The sequence below is a fragment of the Acomys minous genome (assembly GCF_964271855.1).
Source record: "Acomys minous genome assembly, chromosome: 4".
NCBI lineage: Eukaryota > Metazoa > Chordata > Mammalia > Rodentia > Muridae > Acomys > Acomys minous.
This window is the reverse complement of record NC_140486.1, coordinates 27,005,163-27,014,324: the sequence shown is the minus strand read 5'-3', so window position 1 is coordinate 27,014,324 and position 9,162 is coordinate 27,005,163. Positions and strand designations below refer to the sequence as shown.

General features: G+C 49.8%; 1 long non-coding RNA gene across 1 annotated transcript; it reads right to left on the bottom strand.

Moving 5' to 3' along the window:
• Positions 1-5,979: 5,979 nt before the first annotated feature.
• LOC311595379 lies at positions 5,980-8,357 on the bottom strand. Its single transcript, XR_014778420.1, has 3 exons — positions 7,697-8,357; positions 6,750-7,247; positions 5,980-6,654 (listed from the first exon to the last, which is right to left on the bottom strand). It is a non-coding gene; the product is annotated as an uncharacterized lncRNA (long non-coding RNA).
• Positions 8,358-9,162: the final 805 nt, after the last annotated feature.

The following is a 9,162-nucleotide window of genomic DNA, read 5'->3' as shown; positions in this document are numbered from 1 at the left end:
CTTTGGCTACATAGTGAGTTTGAGGCTAGCCTGGGCAACATGAGACCCTACCTCAAATAAAAAAACAAGTACTGCCCCCCTCAACTCAAAACACTCCTGTTTTGTAGCAAGAGTGGTATATGCTTATAGTCTTAGCCATTCAGGAGGCTGGAGCAGGGGGACCATTTGAGCTCAGGGGTTCAAGACCAGACTGGACAACACGGAGAGATCCCACCTCTGAATAAATGGACACATGAAAAGCTGCTGTTCAGTAGAGTCATAATTTCCTCAGTGGATTTTTGACATCAAACAAGGCCAGAAGTGCAGAAAACTGAGTGGCCAGTAATCATTTAACCAGCTGAGAGGAACCATAAGGAACATCACTGTTCCTGTTGTCTGGTGGCCTGTGTGTGCCTAGCCAGCTTCTCTGTGCACAGCCTAAGGAAACCCCTGCTCAGCTCCCTGCCCTGGTAGGATATTTCCCCCCCCCCCCCAACAGCTGTGATGTTCAGGGTATTTTGTTGTTGTTTTGTTTTTAATTTCACCTTGAAAGAACAACAGTATCCACGGGCTCCAAAAATATATTAATCCTTAGAAAACTCCCATGTTCAAACCAACATGTGGCATGCTACTCAATATTTGTAGTACCACCCTGTCCCCCTTGGAGGACTTCAAAGGCGGTTTCTTTGCTGAAATAAACATAGGCTGGATGGAGGGGAGAGAAGTGGGGGCTTGCAGAATGGAAAAGAAAATCACATTTTTCTTCTGAAAGGATCCAGGCCAGTTACTGTACAAATGGCTTCTGGTCTGGAGTACAAATGTTTTGAAGGTTGCGGATAATGCCTGTGGGTGTACATTGGAGGGGCTGATTGGTCCCTGCATCCTAATGCGTTCCAGGGATGGCATCTGTGTGGCTCTGTGTACAGGTCCGTATTAGTGACTAGGAAATACTGTGCCCATATGGCTGAGCTGGGCCAAGGGACTGGCTGGGTCCAGCTTCATCTTCCTCACAAAGTGGCTGTGTAGATAAGGCCCTCCCATGCTCCAGTCTCCTTACCTGTGCAGTAGGGAGAATAGTTGCTGAGCGTTAAACTAGTCACTACAGGATGGACTCCCCATCAAATTCTCTTCCCCAAGGTCTCACCAAACTGGAGAAAGTCTATATTCTGGTCCTTCTATTTGGGAAAATGAGCAGATTCTCTGGAAAGGTGGTGAGAAGGGCTTGGTTCTCTGGTCCAGGCAAGGCCTCAGGAGTGAGGAACAGATGGGCGCTGTGTGGCCTATTCCTCAGGAGAGAAGATGTGGGTGAAGAGTTACACAATATCTTAGTCAGGGTTCCTATTGCTGTGAGAAAACTTGGGGAAGAAAGGGTTTATTTCATCTTACAGTTCATCAATGAGGGCTGGTAGGGCAGGAGCCTAGAGGCAGGCACTGAAGCAGAGGCTGGGACAGAATGCTGCTTACTGGCTTGCCCAGCCTGCTTTCTTATAGAACCCGGGGCTACCAGCCCAGGGATGGCACCATCCACAGAGAGCTGAGGCCTCCCACATCAATCACCAGTCAAGAGAACACACCCAGCCTTGCCTACAGGCCCATCTGGTAGGGGAATTTTCTCCACTGAGATTTCCTCCTTTTCACACGACTCTAGTTTGTGTCAAGTTGACATAAAACTAGCCAGCACACACAAAAAGCTCCACACCTCCCTCCTCCAGCTTGGAACCCCTGATTAGCCTCTAATTAGATAAGTATCCCAAGCCTCCATGTGTAAAATGAGAAAATGAAGGAGTCTTTGGTAGGAAGCACCTATCCTTTGTACTAAGTAGAAATGTCCTGAAAATGGCCACCTTAGCTGGCTTGCAACACCTCCTGGTAGGATTGTGTCAGAGACTCAAGCTGAAGGGAAAGGCGAGTGTGAGGAGAGAAAGGGGGGGTGGTGGAGAGAGAGAGACAGAGAGAGAGAGAGACAGAGAGAGAGAGAGAGAGACAGAGACAGAGAGAGACAGAGAAACAAAGAGACAGATGGACAGAGACAGACAGACAGAGACAGACAGAGAGTCAGAGAGACAGAGACAGAGAGACAATGAGACAGACAGAGACAGACAGACAGACAGAGAGTCAGAGAGACAGAGAGACAACACAAGACAGAGACAGAGAAATAGAGAGAGAGAAGGGGGGGGGCCAGGGTCAGGGGACAGTGCTCCTGGGGTTGTTGTGGGGGGAAGTTTCAGAGTCTTGAGGCTGGGGCAAAAGCAGAGGTCAGGAGGGACTCCAGAGCCCACTCCATTGCTTGTTAGAGGAGAGAGAGGAAGGGAGTCCCCAGGGTGGGGCCAGGCAGCCAGGAGTCAGTAGCAAGACAGGGAAGAAGGGCCAAGTCCCAGAGCACATCTGGCCTCTCAGCACGCAGACATGAGGTGGGTCCTGCTTAGGTTTCTCTGGTCCATTATCAACTGGCAAAGAGTGTTTTAGTGGAAACAGACAGAGGAGACCAGGCTGGAGGGCTTCAGCCCCAGACAATTCAGGACTCATGATGCTCCCTGGGAGGGACGCTCCCCAGCTCCACCCTGCCCTACTTATCTCCTGATCTTTACTTGCCAGCTGCTGACTGCAGAGCTGGCTTACTATGTGAGCCGCATGGTAACTCCGCCCTTCCTCAGAAGATGTAACGTCTGTGGAAGAAGCCTGGGGCATCAGGGTCATGTGCATACTCTCTGGGCACAGCCCCCTGCCTCAGGAGAACTCGGCTGTTGACACCATTACCATTCTCCCTTCTTAAATATACCAAGTATGGACGACAGGCATGGTGGTACATATGTGTAAGCTGTGGACTTAGGAGGGAGAGGCAGGAAAATCAGGAGTTCAACAGCATCCTTGAGATAGAGCAAATTTGAAGTCAATCTGGGCTACCCAAGACTCTGCCTCAAGAACAAAAAATAAATGTAAAGAAGCAAAATTTAAAAGACCCACATCAAAAACTAAGCCAAACAAAACATGCCAGGTACTTGATAAATGCCCATCCCTACATCAAGCATACAAGTAGCATCCTGAACAAGGCAGAGAGAGCACCTGACTTTATGGGGTTTGTGTTCTACTGAGGAAGCCTGGCAAAAAAGTAATCTACAAAAACATGTTTATCATGGGTATTTTGCGGGGGCAGGGGGCGGGGAGCACCAGGGCAGTATATCTACAAATGATGTTAGGTGGATGTAAAGGAATGGCCTAAGGGCCTGAGTAGGCTCAGAAATGCACCCTGTGGTCTCTGAGAGCCATGCTCCTGTTAGAGGGCGCATTCGTGCTTGGGTCGAGTGGGAACCTTGACTAGGTTAAGTCAAGAGTAACCTTGAAGTGTTCAAAAGGAGCTGGCTATGGAGAAGTAAGTCAGAAGGCCATGCATCTTAGCCAGGCTCTGCTGCTGTAGATTAGAAGGGCAGAGTCTGGGAAGGGAGGAAATTGCCCCGGCTTGTTACAAGGCAGAGCAGGAGACAGACCCGGAGTTCCTGGCACTTGTTCAGTTCCTGTCACTAGTCCTGTATAGTCAGGAGCCGAAGTGCCCTAAAAAGCAGCCCCTCACAGAGATTGTCCAGTCTGAAGGCCACTTGCTACGCAAAGGGCAAAACCAGAATATCAGGGATTCAGGGATGCTGGCAAAGGTACACAGGAGGACCAGGGAAGTGAGGTGGGGGCCCTGAGGTGCCACGGCTGTCTGGCTCCTTGGGGACAACGCTTGCTTCCTACCAAATCAAGATTGATGGAGTCTTAATCAAGTTTACCATGCATCAGGCACATACTGAATTAACACAGTTAATTTCTTCAAAGCCTCATCTTTGAAGGCAAGAGACAGCGCTCAGTGGGTAAAGTGTATGCTGTGTAATCATAAGTACCCCAGTTCATATCCTCAGCACCCGCTTAAAAGCTGTGTGCTGTGTGCATCTGTAGCCCCAGTGCTGATGGGGTGTGTGTGTGTGACAGTGGAGGATAGAATGGGACCAGTGGATCCTGGAGTATTGGCCAGCCAACCTCGCTGCGCTGATGAACTGCAGGTCCAGTGAGAGACCCTGTCTCAAAAACTAAGGTGGAGAGTGGCTGAGGAAGACATCTGATGTCAACTCTGGCCTCCATACATGTGTGCACATACTTTCATGAACACATATGCACACACACGCATCAAAAAAAAATAAGTTCATCTTTGCAACAACTACACCGAGTGCTGATCACTGTGCCACTTTACAGAGGAGGAAACTAAGCAACCCCATTAAGAAAGGGCAGGAAGCTGGGTGTGGTGGTGCACGCCTTTAAAGCCAGCACTTGGGAGGCAGAGGCAGGTGGATCGCTGTGAGTTCGAGGCCAGTCTGGTCTACAAAGTGAGTCCAGGACAGGCAAGGCTAACACAGAGCGACCCTGTCTGGGAAATACACATACACACACACACACACACACACACACACACACAAAAAAAAAAAAAAAAAAAAAGAAAGAAAGAAAGAGAGTTTATAGAGAAACACAGGCCCAGGTGGGAGGCCTGCGGGCACAGCCTCAGTGAGTTTAAGTAGTTTGGAGCAAGCCTACCAGTGCAGTAACTCAACCCATCTTACCTAGAGCCATCTTACCTAGAGCCATCTTACCTAGAGGTGTGAGGGATGGGCGACTGGTCTGCTAGCAAGAGCCCCCAGCTGTGTCTGGACTGCCACTCAAAGACCCTTCCCATTCTCAAGCTCACATGGGTCTCCCAGGAATATAGCTGCTGTTAAATCATGTGTGTGTGTGTGTGTGTGTGTGTGTGTGTGTGTGTGTGTGTGTATGTGTGTGCGCGCGCACCCATTTTTTTTTCATTTTACTGGTAGTAAGGCTAAGGCTTAGGAGAAAAGAAGTCCCCAAGGCCACAGTGGGAGCTGAAGGCCGATTCCTAGTGACCTCGTTCTCAGGCTGCCCCTCTCACTTGTGCTCCCCCTCCCATTTCCGAAGCTTCCATAGAGAAAGCCTGAGGTCAGTGGCCTATGTTTTCTGACTCCTGGGGTTATGGGTTATATGTTTAGTTTCCTGTTGCAAGAATTTCTCCTTGGGGATATGGAAACAGCATCCACCTCCTCCTCATAAGGTCCCAACAAAAACTTATATAAGGCTGGAGAGATGGCTCAGTGGTTAAGAGCACTGCCTGCTCTTCCAGAGGTCCTGAGTTCAAATTCCCAGTGACCACTTGATGGTTCACAACCATCTATAATGAGATCTGGTGCCCTCTTCTGGCCTGTAGGTGTTACATGCAGGCAGAACACTGTACACGTAGCAATAAATAAATCTTAAAACAAACAAACAAAAAACCCACTCAAACCCAAAACCAAACAGCAAAACCAATGTAAGATTCTACCGAAGTTCACCTTGAGGAACCAAGCATGTTTACCAGACTTACTTCTGGAGCATGGAGAACCCCAAAACAGCTGCACTGGAGAGTCTTGACCCAGGACAGATGATGGCTTCTCCATCAATGGAGTTCCCCTAAGTTAACCTTCCCCAACCTGCATCTGAAGCCCCGGATACCCACAAGGCCGTGTGCAATTAGGACAGAGATGTATACAAATGAATAGGAGGGATGGATGGGATCTTCTCAGGGAAGGATCCTTCTCTGAGGGAATGACAGGCCCATTGGTGAGGGGCGCTTGCAAATAGGCACAGCTGTTCGGACAAAGATGGCGGCTGTTTTGCTTTGAGGCCTGCATCCGGTACATCTCTCGCAAACACAGGCTGCCGTGCCAACTCTAGCAGTGTCTGTAAACATGAGGTTATCTGGAAACGCTTGAGTCTGGCCTATGAGATGAAGAAACCATTGGATTGGATTGACGGCTGCGGGGGCTGATCCAGTGTGACTAGTGTGATTACTGCCTCTACAGCAGGGTAAAGTGGGGACGTTAGGGACACAGTCACACGGGAAGGATGCCACACAGCGGCAGAGACAGATCCAGGGGAGGCTGAGAAACACCTTCCCTTTTTTTTTGTTTTGAGGCACCCCATTCATGAAACCATGTGATGGCAGGCCACATAGACTAGTACCCCCATGTGAAGGTTAATAATTGGCAGTCAACTTGACAGGATCCAGGAGAAAAACCGGACGTGACTACGAGGGAGTTTCCAGACTGAGATAATTGATGTGGGGCAACCCTACCTCAAGGGTGGGCAGCCCCTTTCCATGAGCCAGAGTTCAGACTGAATAAAGGAGAGGAGGCTGCGCACCAGCACTCCCTGACTGATGGATGCCATGTGTCTGGCTGCTTCAAGCTTCTGCTGCCATCACTTTCCTGCCATTACAGACCATAACTTCAAACTAGGAGCCCAAACAAGCCCTTGCTTTTGCTGGGTATCTTGTATGAAAGGGGTTACTGACAGAACCTGGCACCCAGCTTTTTCCACCTGGTAACCACCGAGCTGCCAGGTGTTAGGGAGATGGTCACAGGCCATGATGCTCTGATTTTGGGAGAGTCCCCCACCCCAGGCAAAGCCAAGACCCAGACTTCTCATTTCTTATTTAGTCCCTCTGTGTGTAAGGTCCCAGCCAGCGGCATGTGTGGTGGGAGGCAGGAGATCAATCGATCAGGAGAGTGAAGACGCTGCTCTGCCCACAGCGGATGTTGGCTGCACTGTGTGACTTGCCCAGGGAGGGAGTAGAAAGCACTGATATTTGGGAAGGGGCTGTGGAAATAAGAACAAAGCTCTGAAGGATGAGGAGGGCAGGGGGGCGAGGCTTCACTAAGCAAAGATAATGTGGATAGCTAAATGTGTGGTACCTCACTGCATGCTTTCCATTTGCTGCTGGCTGTATCCTTGTCATAGGTCTGTGTGCAATACAGCCACAGGACAGCTGAGGAAACAGACCCAGAGAGGTTAAGCACTGGACCCCGAGAACAGAGCTGGTAGGGCTCCGATCCCAACACAGCCCTCTTATTGCTACAACCCCTGGGTTGGGCAGAGAGGGAAGTGTGTGTGGTTCCTGGCAGGGAGGAGCAAAGAAGAGGCAGATCCCTAAGACAAGGAGTGTCAAGGGCATTTGGGGAAGGTGGGTAGTTTTCCAAGGCAGTAGGTTTTGGGGAGGAAGGAGATACAGGAGAAATGAATATTCTCCAAGGAGCCGGAAGGCCCCGCTGCAGTCTTGGCTTGCCGGGTGTTTCGTGTTCTAGCACAGTGTGGTAATTAAGACTGTGGGCTGTGCCGAGGGGGGCTGTATCTTCAGCGTGATTCCGGATGGCGGATGGCGTGCTGCATTCCCCAGAAGAGCTCCCATTATCCTGCAGTAAATAAGCATTTGAACTTCCTAATGGCTGTAACATCCAGCCTTATGCCTCGCTGGGGTTATATAACCAGCACGGCTTGGCTGAGGGCGTCCTCTCTTCTCTGCACTGGCCTCACTGGGACCCAAGCCCTGGGAAGGAGAGTGCTGGGCGGTCCCCACAATACAAATTACATGTTCTAGCCCCGAATCAATGCGCAGTTGAGGAAGGGCTGGAACTTATCATGTGAGCTCACCAGTTTCTCTTTCTCTCTCTCTCTCTGTCTCTCTGTGTCTCTGTCTCTGTCTCTGTCTCTTTCTCCCTCCCCCCCCCTCCTCCTCCCCTGCCCCCTAAAAGCCACAAAAGACGGTGTCTTTCCAGGAGTCACCGAGGCAGAGAGCCAGCAGAGTCTACCGAACAGCACCAGTGATGACCATGAGCTCAGCTACAGTGAAACCTCATCTTACCCCAGATGATTTTGGGGAGGCCTCAGTTCTTCACTCCTGGGTTGCCAGCACCCCTCTCACACCTGTGCATGTGTTGGATGCTTATAGAGGCTGGAGCCCCTTTGGTGACAGGCACTTCTGTTTTTTTGAGATGGGGTCTCTCACTAGCCTGGAGCTCAGCATGTGGAGCCAGGCTGGCGTCACAATCAGATAGAACATTAGGTCCTTGTACACACAAGGCAAACTGTCTCTCCAGATCCCTGGTTCCTTTTTCTCTGCCGTGGTTAGAGCTCAGCTCAGCTCTCAAGACGGCAGCAGCTGCTAGCCAGTAGTCCCTGGCCTAATTAGATTCTTGTTGTTTTCCTGTCACTTTTCATCTGATCATGATAGTAACAAGTAACTTCTTTTGAGCAAAGGTATTAAATGTAGCTGGGTGGTGGTGGCACAGCCCTTTAACCCCAGCAGTTGGGAGGCAGAGGTAGGCGGATGTCTTGAGTTCGAGGCTAGCCTGGTCTACAGAGTGATTCCAGGACAGCCAGGGCTAAATATAGAGAAATCCTGTCTTGATAAACTAAAAACAAAAACAAAAATAAAAATAAAAACAACCCCCCAAAAAAAACCACTAAGAAAAATAAAGTGGGCTTTAGCTGGAAGGGTCGGGTTTAAATCCTGACTTTTTAAAAAAAATATTTTATTGACTTATTCATATTACATCTAAAATTTTATCCCATCCCTTGTATCCTACTATTCCTCCCTCCCTCCCATTTTCCCCTTACTCCCCTCCCCTATGACTGTGACTGAGGGGGACCTCCTCCCTCTGTGTATGCTCATAGGGTATCAAGTCTATTGGTAAATTCTGACTTCTGACCTTGGGCTTGTAGTTGAAACTCTTGAAGCTTTGATTTTCTATTTGTAAAAAATGTCAGTCACAATGCTGGGCGTGGCGGTGGTGCACACCTTTAATCCCAGCACTCAGGAGGCAGAGGCAAAGGCAGGAGGATCTCTGTGAGTTCGAGGCCAGCCTGGTCTACAAAGGGAGTCCAGGACAGCCAAGGCTAACACAGAGAAACCCTGTCTCGAAAAACCAAAAAAAAAAAAAAAAATGTCAGTCACAAGAGTCACTGTGCCACATAGGGGTTGGGAAACGCTAGTCAAACTTTTCTCACCAGATGGTCCTGACCCATTAAGTTCTCAGATGGGAGGCCACACCCATCCCTGGCCTGGCTCAGTGTCTCTGGCTCTGAAGTGGGTACAAGGGATGATCTATTGTCTTAGCCACAGTAGATTCAGATCCTTGAAGGCCAGGACAGGTGAACTCCTAATGCAGAAAGAGAGTGCTAGAGAACCTGGGGATCCCTCCCTCCCTCCTCCCCCTCCCTCCCTCCCTCCCTCCCTTCCTTCTTGGTCCCTATAGCTCCCTGCAGGTGCTATGTGGGAGCTCTGGCTCACAGCTGTGTTTGCTCTGCCTAGCAAAAGCCTTAATCATG